Here is a 13,229-nt window from a genome sequence, read left to right as displayed (position 1 = left end):
TATTCGACCTAAAATATATTCTGAATACGATTTATCAATATATGTTTCTTAAAAAGTCAGTATGCCATTTTTTTTCACTTTCACAAGCACAAGGTAATTTCTTTCTCTTTTACTCTTGAATAATTAATAGTTGAAAATGGATATAATTGTTTAAATTGCATTTAAAGAGTTACTAGTGAGATTGAGCTTGTCAACCTTTTTCAGAGTTGATCTGTATTTCTTTTATGAATTGCTTCTTCATGTCTCTTCAAATTGATACACGTCTCCTTTATTTTTCTATGGTTGATTTAAGTAAACTAAGAAATTATTGGCAGAAATAAATATAGCTCTATAAGATATGATGGTTAATGGACCTCTCAGGAGTTTACTTTCTTGTGAATGTGGGACTTGGATCTCCTCTGGCTACTCATTACCATATATGGGTAAAAAGAAACACGTTTTATTTAAAGTTTATATTAGAGAAAATATCCTTTAGGATGTTCTATTTTATTACCTTAAATTAAGTAAATTTTCTTATATTTCTGTTAGAGTGTAGCCCTCTAATGTCTTCTCCAGAAAATAAGCAAACATGACCTAGAAACTCTTGGAAAATGCTACTAGAAATCTCAATTCCTGAGCTCTGTTAGTTTCAAACTGTTCACTTAACATTTTTATATTGCTTCTATAACTCCTTTTCCTTTTTAAGTCTGTGTGCTCATAGATATATTTTACCAGGGAAAAATAGGAGAAGAGGAATAAAAGTGAAATTATTTTTTTTCCTTGTATGAAGCTACTTCTAATTCTCATTCTTGAATTATGGTGCAATTTAGCCATGAGAAGTGATTTTTGGTTACATTTTTTTTCTTGGATTTCTTTGTCACAAGACCACGATATCAAATATTTAAGGTCCTGTATGTTCCATGAATAATAGCACAGTCGATGAGATACAGTGACCTTTTCAGTATTCTGTATTGTGACTAGCTACAGTCAATCCATTCATTTTGCTCTTTTATGGCCTCCCTGAGCTTGAGAGCAAAGAGTGAAATGGCCATCCAAATCAAAATATGATGTGCCAAAAGGTCAAAATAGTAAAGTACACTAGTATATTTCATAGAATATATTAAGGCATTAAAATCCTAATATCTTACCCTGGTGCCAGAATTCATAATGGGAAAAGAAAATGACAGTTTAGAAATTTGCCCTTGTGAGAACTGGAATGAATCCAAATGGGTAAATGACTATTTCTCATCTTAATTACAGTGAAATTTTATTTCTCAAATTCTGAAGTCTATTTACAGTGTTACATTTTTTAAAAGCATACGTGTTGGGGTTTGTCGACACATATAATCTCACTATTGAAGGTGAGAGAACTTGTCTCCTCCAAAGCTCTTGCCATCTGGTACATTATTTCTTATAGTTTCCTTCATCTTTCTAATTTCATCTGACTCAAAAAAAATGCATGTTTATATGTATATCTGGAGATAGATATAAAGAGATAGACAGGTAGATAGAAAGATAGATGACATTATTGCCTTTCTTATTTTTTTCTTTTGCTTGTTATATGTGATAAAAAGGTTTAAAATTAATCTCACTATTATATCTGATACAATGCCATAAAGTCAGAATACCAGCTCAAGAGTATTATTGTTTTTATTTCTTTCTTCTCCTAATCTTATAAGAACTGAAATCCTAGCATGTTTTTATCTATGAGTATTTCAACCAAAAATTGTGTCGAGTGTTGAGCCAATCCTACAATGGTTTAAGGAAAGATTACCTTTCAATTAAACATTATAAAATTAAGTCAGAACAAAACTTGCTGTCAGCTCCATATTAAAATTTATACTGGATCAGGAGAGTGTGGTAGCTAGATTTTTTGCATATTTTATTCCCTCCAACAAAATAAAAAATATCTATATCATCTATATCTATCTATATCTATATCTATATCTATCTATATAATCGATTAGAAGAAACACATTTCTTTTGATTATTACCTTTTCTTTACAGAATCCAATGTTCATAAACTAAATTTTATTTGAAATAACAAATGAAATGAAGACTAGGGAAAGAGATTCAAAATTAATTAAAAATACTTATTGAAAATACTAATTAATAAAAAGTACTTATTAAAGTTTTCTTACCAAGACAAAGTTCAATATCTTGTTTTAAATAATTTATAATTAAAGGAGTATGCCTAGTTTCAACTTCTAATTCTAAAGTTTCATCAACTTAGAAACTACTCAAGGAAATACTGGTATGAACCAATATTATGGCAAAAAAATATATAAATGATATTTTAACACATTTAATATAGAACTTGTTTATTAATTATAATTTTAAAATCCCAGAGTAGCTTTTGTTATGTATATACATAAGAACTGAAGAAAAACAAGCATCTTTAGGTTGTTAAGATAATTGAAATTATAAATTTTCTTATTTATCCCATTTAAAATTATTTTGATAAATAGCAAACATTTGTTATCACTAATGACAATATCAAATTATCCAGCTGGCCTGAGCTTTCTCAACATTTTTTTGGATTCTCTTCTGACTCTCAGTTGTATAGTTAATTAGCTCATTTTCTACCATCATCCTTGTCACCGACCACTTAGTCCCTTGTAAATTGCACAATAAAAAAGGAAAAGGAAAATGTGTTTTTCAGTTTTGTTATTTTTCCCAGCATATATGATGAAAAGGCAGCGGCGGCGGGAGGAGGGAGAGGAGGGGGAGGAGGAGGAGAAAATAAATATGAAATCCCATCACCGAATGGGAATATAGAAGTTTAAAACATCTGGCCAACTCAACAATGCCCTGAAAACAGGATCCTATTGGTTTATAGTGTCACCTTATATATGTATTTTGTACTGTGATGTAATAGGATAAAAAAACATTTTTCAGATAACTGATGAATACTCTTTGATTACTACACTTTTAAAAAAAAATTGATCATCCTGCATGAAAATTATCAGAGAAAAGCACTCCACCTTCTTATTTTTTAAACAAATTATTCTGTGAATAATTATTTTTTTAAAATGTTAAGTGGTCACTGTGAACATGAGGTCAGGCAATAATACCTTTGGGACTACATAAAAGTGATTCCAAACTGCTGTATTTTGAGTTTTTCATACTTGAGATATATGGAAATACTATGTTTCTCTCTTTACTCACTATAGGAAGGTTCTTTTTCGCCATATGGTGCATTTCTCACATATATCTTTACTTCATAGGTCTTGGTCCCCTGCCAGTCTCTGACCTACAGATATGTGAAGAATTACTGTGTAGACCAAACTCCCAGGCAGGCACATAATTTAACATATCTTAAAATATGTTTTTTAAACATTTGTTCAATATTTATTTAGATAGCAGCCTGAATGATGCCTTAGAGAAGGACAGAGAAAGAGCATACATGATAGCAGAACCTGACCTTTCTTCTGTTGTTCTCACTTACTCCATTTGTCCCCCAGTACTTTTACCTCATTTAGCATTTTTTTCTTTTACTTACTGTCATAGAAAAGTAGGATAAATCAAATGTCCAGATATCAATTATTTGCATTTAACAACTGCTAATGTTTTGCCATATTTTCATCATCTATTTTACTTGCTGATGTATTTTAAATTGCAGACAATAAATCATTTCAGTACTACATATTTTAATATGTCCTCATAAAATAAGGAAAATTTCCTATGTGAACACATCATTATAACACCCAAGGTGATTAAAAATATTTTTAAACATCGTCGAACAGCCTATACTTAACCAGGTCTTTTAAATGGTGGCTCAGAGATGGATCATCTGTTATTACTCAAACCTGCATTTTGGAGTGTTACTCTAACCATAATGTCAATTCAAACCTTTCAAAATTGTCCTCCCAACCACGTGGAGTGCTCCTTCTGAGAACAGTTCTGGTAATGAGATTGTCTGCATTATGTTACCCTCTCAGTAATATTTTAGCATAGCAACAACCCATGAGCACTATGCTTTTTCTTTGTTATTCCAGGCTTTGAAAACTTTAAAAGAGGTACTCTAATTTTGTTTTGAAATGAGTAATCATCAGAACTCAGCTCCACAACTAGAGACTAAGAAATGAAGCAGGGACAAAGACCTATGCCATGATCACCCTTGTAAAGTGGGAAGAAAGCTAAACCATTGAACATCTGTGAAACTGATGCTTGCACATGAAATTCTAAGTTTTATATTTCAACTGCTTAAATAAACCACAATATGAATCTTAGATTTGTTGTGGTCAAAATGAGTCTAGAAGCTTCTCTCGTTTGAGCTGCTTAGCTCTACCATTCTACCTCTTTGGAGTAGTTTCAGTGTTTTAACTGGATTTGAAACCTTGTGCACCAAATGGTAACAATAGGCATTAACAGCAGACATTAATCAAAGCTAAGACAGAACAGATCTTCTGTCTTAAGATCCGTTCTAAGCCCTAATGTGGTGGGAATAAAAATTGTGATTATTATACACATTTATTCCTGAAGGGAATTTGAATTTGAATGAGCAAAAGCTGCCACCAAGACTCCTAAGTAGAAGATAAAATGTCCTTTTTCATCTACTGACAAAAGCTGGTGGTCAAACTAAAGATTTCCAAGACATATGCTAATTATAATAACTGTAGAACTGTAAGTATATATGGTGGTGATATTAAAGTCTATGTTTTATTGATGACAAATAGGATATATTTTTCCCAGAGAACTAAATACTCTGCAGTAGTGATTCTCAAGCACTAAGTTACCTTGCCTACTAAAGGATCAGTGTAAATGAAATTGTGGGGGAAGGGAGAATACATCTAAATGATGGAATATTGACCATAATTTGCAACCTGACTTAGTACAGAAGCCAAATGAATGGAAAGAATGACCATTATGATGAGGATGAATGCTCTTATGAACAGTGTCTCATGAGAAAAGTCGAGATGCAAAAAATACTGTGTATTATACTATAGATATTCAGAGATGATCAACATTGCCTTAATTGTGTTCAAGATTCAGTCTTGTGGCTTACTAGTTGTGTAATATTGAATGTTACTAAAGCATTCTAAAATCTTAGGTAATTTATCTGTAAAACGGAGAATCTACCCAAAAAGTGATCATGAGGATTAACTGAGTAAATGTAAGAAAGAGTCTTATCTTAGCTGTTATTCATATGGTTTCTTTGGGGGAGAGGTGCCAGTTTAATATTTTGTCACTGTAACAAATACATTTGAATGCCTTACTGTAGCAGCCAGCCTCCAAGATGACCGCAGTGATTTTTACCTTCTGTAGCCACTTACACAATGAATGAAGTCAGCCTGTATAACCATTAGGATATTGTAGAAATAATGTATGATTTCCAAGTTTAAGTCATAAAAGACATCATGGCTTCTGCCTTGCTCTCTAATGGATCACTCTAGGGAAAGCCATGTACCATATTGTGAGGATGCTCAAGCAGCCCTCTGGAGAGAACCATGTGGCAGAGAACTGAAATCTGTAAACAACCATTGAATAAGTCATCTTGGAAATGAATCCTTTAGTCCCAGGCAAACCTTCAGATGACTGCTAAACTCTGGGCCAAATTCTTCAGTACAATCTCATGAAAGACTCTGAGGCAGAATCACACAGCTAAGCCACTCCTGAGACCCTGACTGAAAAAAAAATGCACCATAATAAATGTTTGTTTGTTTAAATCAATAACTTGGAAGATTTTTTGAGTAGAAATAAACAATTGGTATACCTCCCATCTTATGATGAACTGGGTATAAACAAGATCCATATGATTTTGCTATAATGCAGACAAAATTGTATACAAGATGTTTTCAAGTTGATTGAAAACATCCTAATTTCATTAAAGGAGTTTGTTAGTAATACATGGCAATGCTCTTTTAGGAATAAACTATCTAATTTAAAGACTATGATAAGAAGTAAAAAGATTGAAAACTAGGAGAGTAAGTGTGTTGAAAGCAATTGAAACTGCAAGAGTAATGCAGGAAAAAATCTAGAAAACAACTTAAAAGTAGGAATTCTACTGACAAGATTTCTTCATATTAAAGCCTATATCATATGTAGGCCAGCCAGCCAAAATCACCTATTTAACAAAATTTGGTGAGATATTATTTGCCAAAGAATAATCCAGGGTTTATACGTGGCTTGGTGATGTGACAGTCCTCATTGCCTGTTGATCCCTTTGGACCATATTAGGTGGTTCTGAAACTCTACTTGGGCGCCTGATACTGAAAAAGGCAGCCTATGCATCCTCTGTGAGCATCCTCATATGTCATTACTCTGTCAGGCAAAAGATCAGGATTGATACTCATTCTTTACCTATGAATCAAAAAATCTGAAGAGTCACATGAATCTAAATGGAACAAGTACCAGTTAGTTGTATGGTATCTTTCTAAAGAGATTTTTATCAAGACTTTATCTTTTAGAGCAGTTTTATGTTCACAGAAAAATTGAGAGGAAGGTCAAAGATTTCTCAAATATCCCCTGCCCCCACACATACATAGCCTCCCTGTCATTATCAACATCCCCTACCAGAGTGGTACAGCATTAGACATTATCACTGTTTCTTATTTTGGCCATTCTAATAGATGTGTAGTAGTATCACTGTTGTTTTAATTTACATATCCCTTATGACAGATGATTTCAAGCATCTTTTCATATGGTTATTTGCCAGCTATATATCTTCTTTGATGAGATGTCTGGTAAAATCTTTTTAAATTGGGTTATTTGCTTTGCTATTGTTGTTGAGTTTTTTCGTATATTTTCAATAGCAATCTTTTATCAATTGTGGTTTTTTCAAATATTTTCTCTGAGTCTGTTGCTTGTCTTTTCATTCTCTTGACATTGTCTTTTGCAGAGCAGAAGTTTTCTATCTTAATGAAGTACAGCTAATCAGTTAATTTTTTTTCATAGATTGTGTCTTTGGTGTTGTATCTAAAAATCACCATCATATCCAAGATCATCTCAACTTTCTCATATGTTATTTTCTAGGAGATTTACAGTTTTGCATTTTATGTTTAGGTCTATGATCCATTTTGAGTTAATTTTTGTTGTGAAGAGTGTAAGGTCTTGTTCTAGATTTCTTTTTTTTTTTTTTTTTTGCATGTGGTTGTCCAGTTGTTCCGGCACCATTTGTTGAAGAGATTATTTGTGCTCCATAATATTCCCTTTGCACCTTTATGAAATATCAGTTTACTATATTTATGTGGGTCTATCTCTGGGCTCTCTATTCTGTTCTATTAATCTATGTGTCTGTTATTTTGCCAATAGCATACTATCCTGATTACTGTAGCTTTATAGTAGTCTTGAATTTATGTAGTATCAGTACTCCAATTTTGTTTTTTTCCTTCAATATTGTGTTAGCTATTCTGTGTCTTTTGCCTCTCCATATCAATTTTACAATCAATTTGTCAATATCCACAAAATAACTTTCCGAGATTTTGATTGGGATTGAATTGAATCTATTGATCAAGTTAGGAAGAACTGACACTTGACAATATTCTGGAAAACCTTATTTTGTCATTAGGTCCTGGCCAAATACTCTCCTTCAAGGGCAGTGCTTGTTAAGAGAAACAATGTTCTGGGCATATTTCAAATGGTTAACTTTTCCTTCCCCATGCCAGAAGCACAAGAGAATTTTTTCCCTATCTTCTCTATGAGAACGTGGAAGGACTCCTGGAGGTAAAACTCATGAAAATGTGGGACTTTCACTAAGACTGGGCTTCCATAGATTTTAAAGTCGCCATCCTGTTTGTAGTAAGCCTCAAGCAACTCATCAATTACAGTTATAATTTCTGTCCCAGTGCTAATTCCAGTGGTGGTTTCTGCTCCTGGGTTACTGCTCAAGAAGCTATGATTCTCTATATCCATCTATTTGTCTCTCCAGTTTTGAGAGCAACAGTTTGCCCTGTGATCTCAATTTTCTGATGGATCTAAGAAAAGTTGTTGATTATTTTCAGTTTGTTCACTGTTTGTTGTTATTGTTGCTATTCTTATACTGATTCCTTTTAAGCTCCTTACATGGTGGACTGGAAACCTGAAGTCCTGAAGAGTTTTGAATTGAACTATGGAGGGAGATAGCATATCCAACAGAGACTTCACATATATAACATCTAGTTATAGCCATCATTCTACACTGGGCCCATAATTAATATTCTCTACTTGTGAGAATTTATAAACTCTCAGAAATCAGTTAGTAAGAAAGATAGATTTCAGGGTACATAAAAACCAAATGTCTAACAACTGAGGCATATAAATGTCTTCTGAAATCTTTTTTCTGGAATCAGGTGATGAAGAGACTAGAAACCAAGAGCTGGGCTTTGCCAGGACATAAATTTCTAAGAGTGAGCACTAAATTTTGAGTTGTCATGGGGTTATGCTAACAGGAAATCATTACCCATTGAGCAAGGAAAATGTGTAGAAAATGTGCCAAGAAATGAAAGCAAAAGAATTCATGCCTTGTAGAGTGGTCCAAGACTATATTGACCTAGCAGAGCTGAAGAATAAACTGAGAGTTAGAAAAAGGATGGCTAGAGTCAATATGAATAGAGAAAGATACTAGAGTAGTTCAGCAAATAATTCTATAAACATAGTCTGTCTGACTCAATGTCCTTCTCTTGTCCTGCTCAGTCTGTTTCAAAAGGTTATGGTTATATCTACTAAGAAACTATTGTCAATGGCCTCTCTCATGTTTCAAGTAAAGGCTGAAAGGCTGCTCAACCTTCCACTTTAAAACTTTCTCTAGTTAGATGCAATGAGGTCTAAAATTCTACCTCTATTAAGGAATTCCTTCGGTTTCCTCCTACTGCGAAGCTTTAAAAACATAAATACTTCTAAAAAGACAAAAATATTTATTTTACCCATATTTTTATAATTTATCAATGCTGCACTCTTCATAGAGGGACTGGATTATGAAAATTAGGTAGTCAGGAAAAGAGAGGAAGAAAAGGAGGAAAGTTGGCTTTTGAAAGTTGTTGATGCCTTACAAGTAAAGGAAGTTGGAAGATAATTTATTTTTGCACACATGTGTATATTTATGCACATACATACACATACCCAGAAGTAGCCTCAGAATCCCATAACATTTGATTGGAACCCTTTATATGATACTTATCAGTTACAAGTATTTACAGCACATGAAGTCTGTGTTTTGTTATTTCTAATAAACCTTTAACTCCTTGAGATAAAAACTTGGGTCTTATTGAATTATGGGTGAATGAAACCATCAATTAGTCACTTAGATATATTTATTTAGCCATTTTTGTATGCAAGATGCACAAAGTACTAGATCTGACTTAGAGAGTTAACCAATAATACTTTATGATAACACTTCATTGGTAGATAATTGCTGAAAGAACGAAAACTTTTCATATACACAAGACTTAGAAAAACTGCAACCAAAAAGAAGTAGACTTGAGGACCATAGTTGCCTCATAAAATGCCTTAGAAAATGCCCTTGGAAGCCTTTTCAGTCCCCTTTAGGTACTTACTTAAAGGCAAGTTCAGTGCATAGTAAAAGATTCTTAATACTTCAGTACAGTTTGCTAAATTTCATTAGGTCTTGCTGGTAATAAATCACATATGCATTACCTTGTAATTGGAATCAACTGAAATTAGAGAAGGGATGTGCAAAAATACTCTGTGGCTCTTGGAACTTTAGAGACTCATAAACAATTCGCCTGCTTATCTGTGGCTGATTTAAAAAAGAATAGCATCTCAACGATTTTTATCAATTCAGTTTTAACCAAACACAAACCAATAAATTTAACAGCCCACAAGGTTTAAATATCTGCCTTATATGCCAATATTAAAGGGGTATCTTTGCAGTTTTGTTTTTGTCAACACAGTATATGAAAAATCATTGCCTTTAATTTAAATAATTATGTTGAGATGCTTGCCATGATAACTCCATAATACTATAATATGACTTGCTCCTTGTCTCTTCCCTCTTTTTCCCCGCTCTCTTCTTCTTTCTCCACTATGTTGAGGTTTATTATATTTAAATATAATGATAATAGATCAACTTACTATTAGCAGAATTATGATTCTAGACCAAATTTGCACTAGCTCCCAAAACACAGTGAAAGTAAATAAGCAGATAATAGGTAGACAGGTAGGTAGGTAGGTAGGTAGGTAAGTAGGTAGGTAGGTAGACAAACAGATAAATAGAGAGATAAAAACAAACTAAATAAGTCTTTCCGTCTCTATCCCGAGTTCCTTTGGACAACTAGACACTATTATCTCCCTCACACAAGTAAGAACCAAATGGAGAGAAAGCATATCCTGGATACCCTTCCCTTAGACTGGCTTGTTTTACCTAGGACTCCTTGAGTCCCATGATATTGACTAATTTAACATTACTATTACATAGCGCCATTACTTCAGTATCTTCCCAATTTTCCTAAAGATAAAATGAATCTTGGTTATTTGTTATAAACATAAATTATGATCACCAAACAGAATCTACTGAATCAGATTCTCTTAGGATAAATTTTTGTAATCTGTGTGTTTAGCAGAAACCCCAGATAATTCTTATTATCAGGAAAGATTGGGAAATGTTGACCATTTCATTTTGTTTAAAATGCATCTGAGAAACTATCTGAAGTAAGAGTTATGAGGTAGTAAACATCTCAATTATTACAAATGGTTAAACTGACACTTAGAGATATTAAATGACTTGGTGAAGGTCATACAGCTAAAAAGTGGCAGGGCTAGATCTTAAACCCATTTTTTTTATTACTTCTCCATCAAATGTTCAATTGCTTCCTACACTACTGGCCACATGATTGTTAATCAAGATAAAAGCTCTAGATAAAATTGAAAAGTAAAAAATAACCTTTTCATAACTCACTGAGTTTCTCTGCTGCCTCCTGATACCTCAATTCCTTGCAGATTTTTGAGACCTCTGGCTTTCTGAAGCTTTCCTTTATGATCTCCTACTGTAACCATCTTGCCTTCCTCTTGAAGGAGCCAGGCTTAAATATTATCTTCTCTTGCCCAGCCTCCTTCTTTCCCAGAATCTATTCCTCCAGCAACTATGGCCAGTGTCTTCCCATGGACAGCAAGCTAGTAATCCAAGGCTGAAATATAGGATATAAAAATCCCTAGACTGTCGATGGCCTGAGGCAAAACAGTTCACATCATGAGTCTCTCATGTAAATTACTTTTAAAATGATCAGATTCTAGAGCTAGAATAACTTAGGCCATCTGACCAAGCTCCTTATTTTAGCAGAAAGGAAATTAAAATGCTAAAAGGTAATTAGTAATTCAAATAAAATTGTGAAACTAAAATCTGTAAAGTAATATGTTTGAGGATATAATGCTTTTCTCTGTCCCTTGCCTAAAATGGACAATCTTTTTCCTAACCTATGCAGACCAGGAAGTAACTCATTTTTTTTATTTGTACAACTACTCTATGCCAAGCTTTGCACTAAATACTTTATATAAATTATATTTTACTGAACTTAAAAACAACTTTTCAAAGTAAATATTTCAATTTCTAATTGATTTATGATGAAACTGACTCACAAGTTAAAAGCCTGTTCCTTTTTGCAAAAACAAGAAAATGCTGGGGAAAAAAATTCACACAGATTTTTTTAAAATCCAAAATATACTCCTTCTTAAGTAGTTGTTATCTTACAGCTGCACTTTTCAAAATGGATATGTGCTTTTTAAAAACATTTGAAACAAATATATGCTAGAAAACAGAACTAATAGAAAAAGTCATTGATAAAGGGTAAGAGATTTATATATAAAGACAGCTCAATAGTCCAGAACAATAACCTAAATCAACAGAGTGAGACGTTAACCTACAGTAACAAGTCTACATTTAGGTAGTTGCACATCAGATGCAAAATACGAAAAGTGCTAGCATGACTTCACGTCATGCAAAAAATCTTGATCATTTATGACTTGTTAGGTACATTTATAGGCCCTGGACTTATGGCACCTATTATTTACAGAAACTTATATGTCAGTGGGGAATATGGGGGATGAAAAATGTCATAAACACATAGAACAAAAAACAAATAAACTAATTTCAAGAATTGATTAGGTAAATAAAAAGATAAAATAGGATAATGTGATAACAAGTGACTGACAGGATTCCTTTAACTAGAGTGATCACGAAAGGTCTTTAATGAGGAGGTAGTATTTGCATTGAGTCCTAAATAAAAAGTAGACAGCTGTGTAAAAATATGGAGGGAAGAAAGTGGTTCAAGCAGAAGGAACTGTAAGTATAAAGGCTCCGAGATGGAGAAGACTTTGGTATGTACAAGGAACAGAAAGTATGTCAGTGTGGACATTGTATTATAAACAACTGAGAAAATGAATTTGGACATATATATAGAGAGAGAGAGGCCAGATCATATAGGGCCTTGTGGGTCACAGTAAGATTTTATTCTAAACAATGAAAAGCCATTTCAGGGTTTTATGCTGAGTAAGGACATTCATTGATTTACTTTTGCAAATATCACTGTGATTGTTTAGTGGAAATGGTCTATAGAGAGATGAGAGTGGAAGCAGGGAGATATAAAAGAAGGCTCCTGCTAGAGTTCCATAAGCATGATGGTCTCTGGGATGATATATAGCAATAGAGATGAGAAGTTATTGAATTTTAGTTATATTTTGGCACAAGAGCTAGAAGAACTTAACTAATAAACTGGGATAGTGTGGACTAAGGTAGAGAATTATGATTGATAGTTCTGCTTTGACCATGTTCAACTTGAGGTGCCTATTAAATATCCTAGTACTGATTATTTGGCTATATTAATTGACTGTATTACACTTGAGCACTAAAGAGATGTTTGGATGGAAATATTTTAAAAATTCCACAGAATACAAATAGTATTTGAGAAAATGGGATTGGTTGTAATAACATAGTGAGAAAGTATAGATAAAGAGTATCAGAAGGATGAGGGCTGAGGCCAGCATCCTAGGACATTCTATCAATGAGATTGATAGATAGGGATTTCATAGGTAACATAAAGCTATGAAAGAAGATTGAAAAAAAAATACAGTTAGTGAACTAAGAGGAAAACTAGGAGAGTATAGTGTCCTGGAAACAAAAGAAAAATGCGTTTAGATATGGATGGGATATTGATCATGTTAAAAACTGTAGAGAGCACTGGCAATATGATGGAAAATTAACCATTAGCCATGGGAAGACATAGATTAATTGTGACCTTGCTAGGAACTCTTTATATAGAATGATGAAGTCCAAAGTCCAATTGGAATGTGTAAGAAACAAAATGTGAGGTGAATAAATG

The 13,229-nt window shown here is 33.3% G+C and overlaps 1 long non-coding RNA gene across 1 annotated transcript in view; it reads left to right on the top strand.

Annotated features, from left to right (window-relative positions):
- The window catches only part of LOC111747119, a 37,135-nt gene that overhangs the window by 799 nt on the left and 23,107 nt on the right, over positions 1 to 13,229 (top strand). The window lies entirely within an intron of this gene.

Source organism: Pteropus vampyrus, unplaced genomic scaffold, assembly GCF_000151845.1.
Source record: "Pteropus vampyrus isolate Shadow unplaced genomic scaffold, Pvam_2.0 Scaffold8, whole genome shotgun sequence".
In the NCBI taxonomy this organism is placed as follows: domain Eukaryota; kingdom Metazoa; phylum Chordata; class Mammalia; order Chiroptera; family Pteropodidae; genus Pteropus; species Pteropus vampyrus.
The sequence above is the reverse complement of the archived record's forward strand: the minus strand, read 5'-3'. Positions and strand labels throughout refer to the sequence as shown.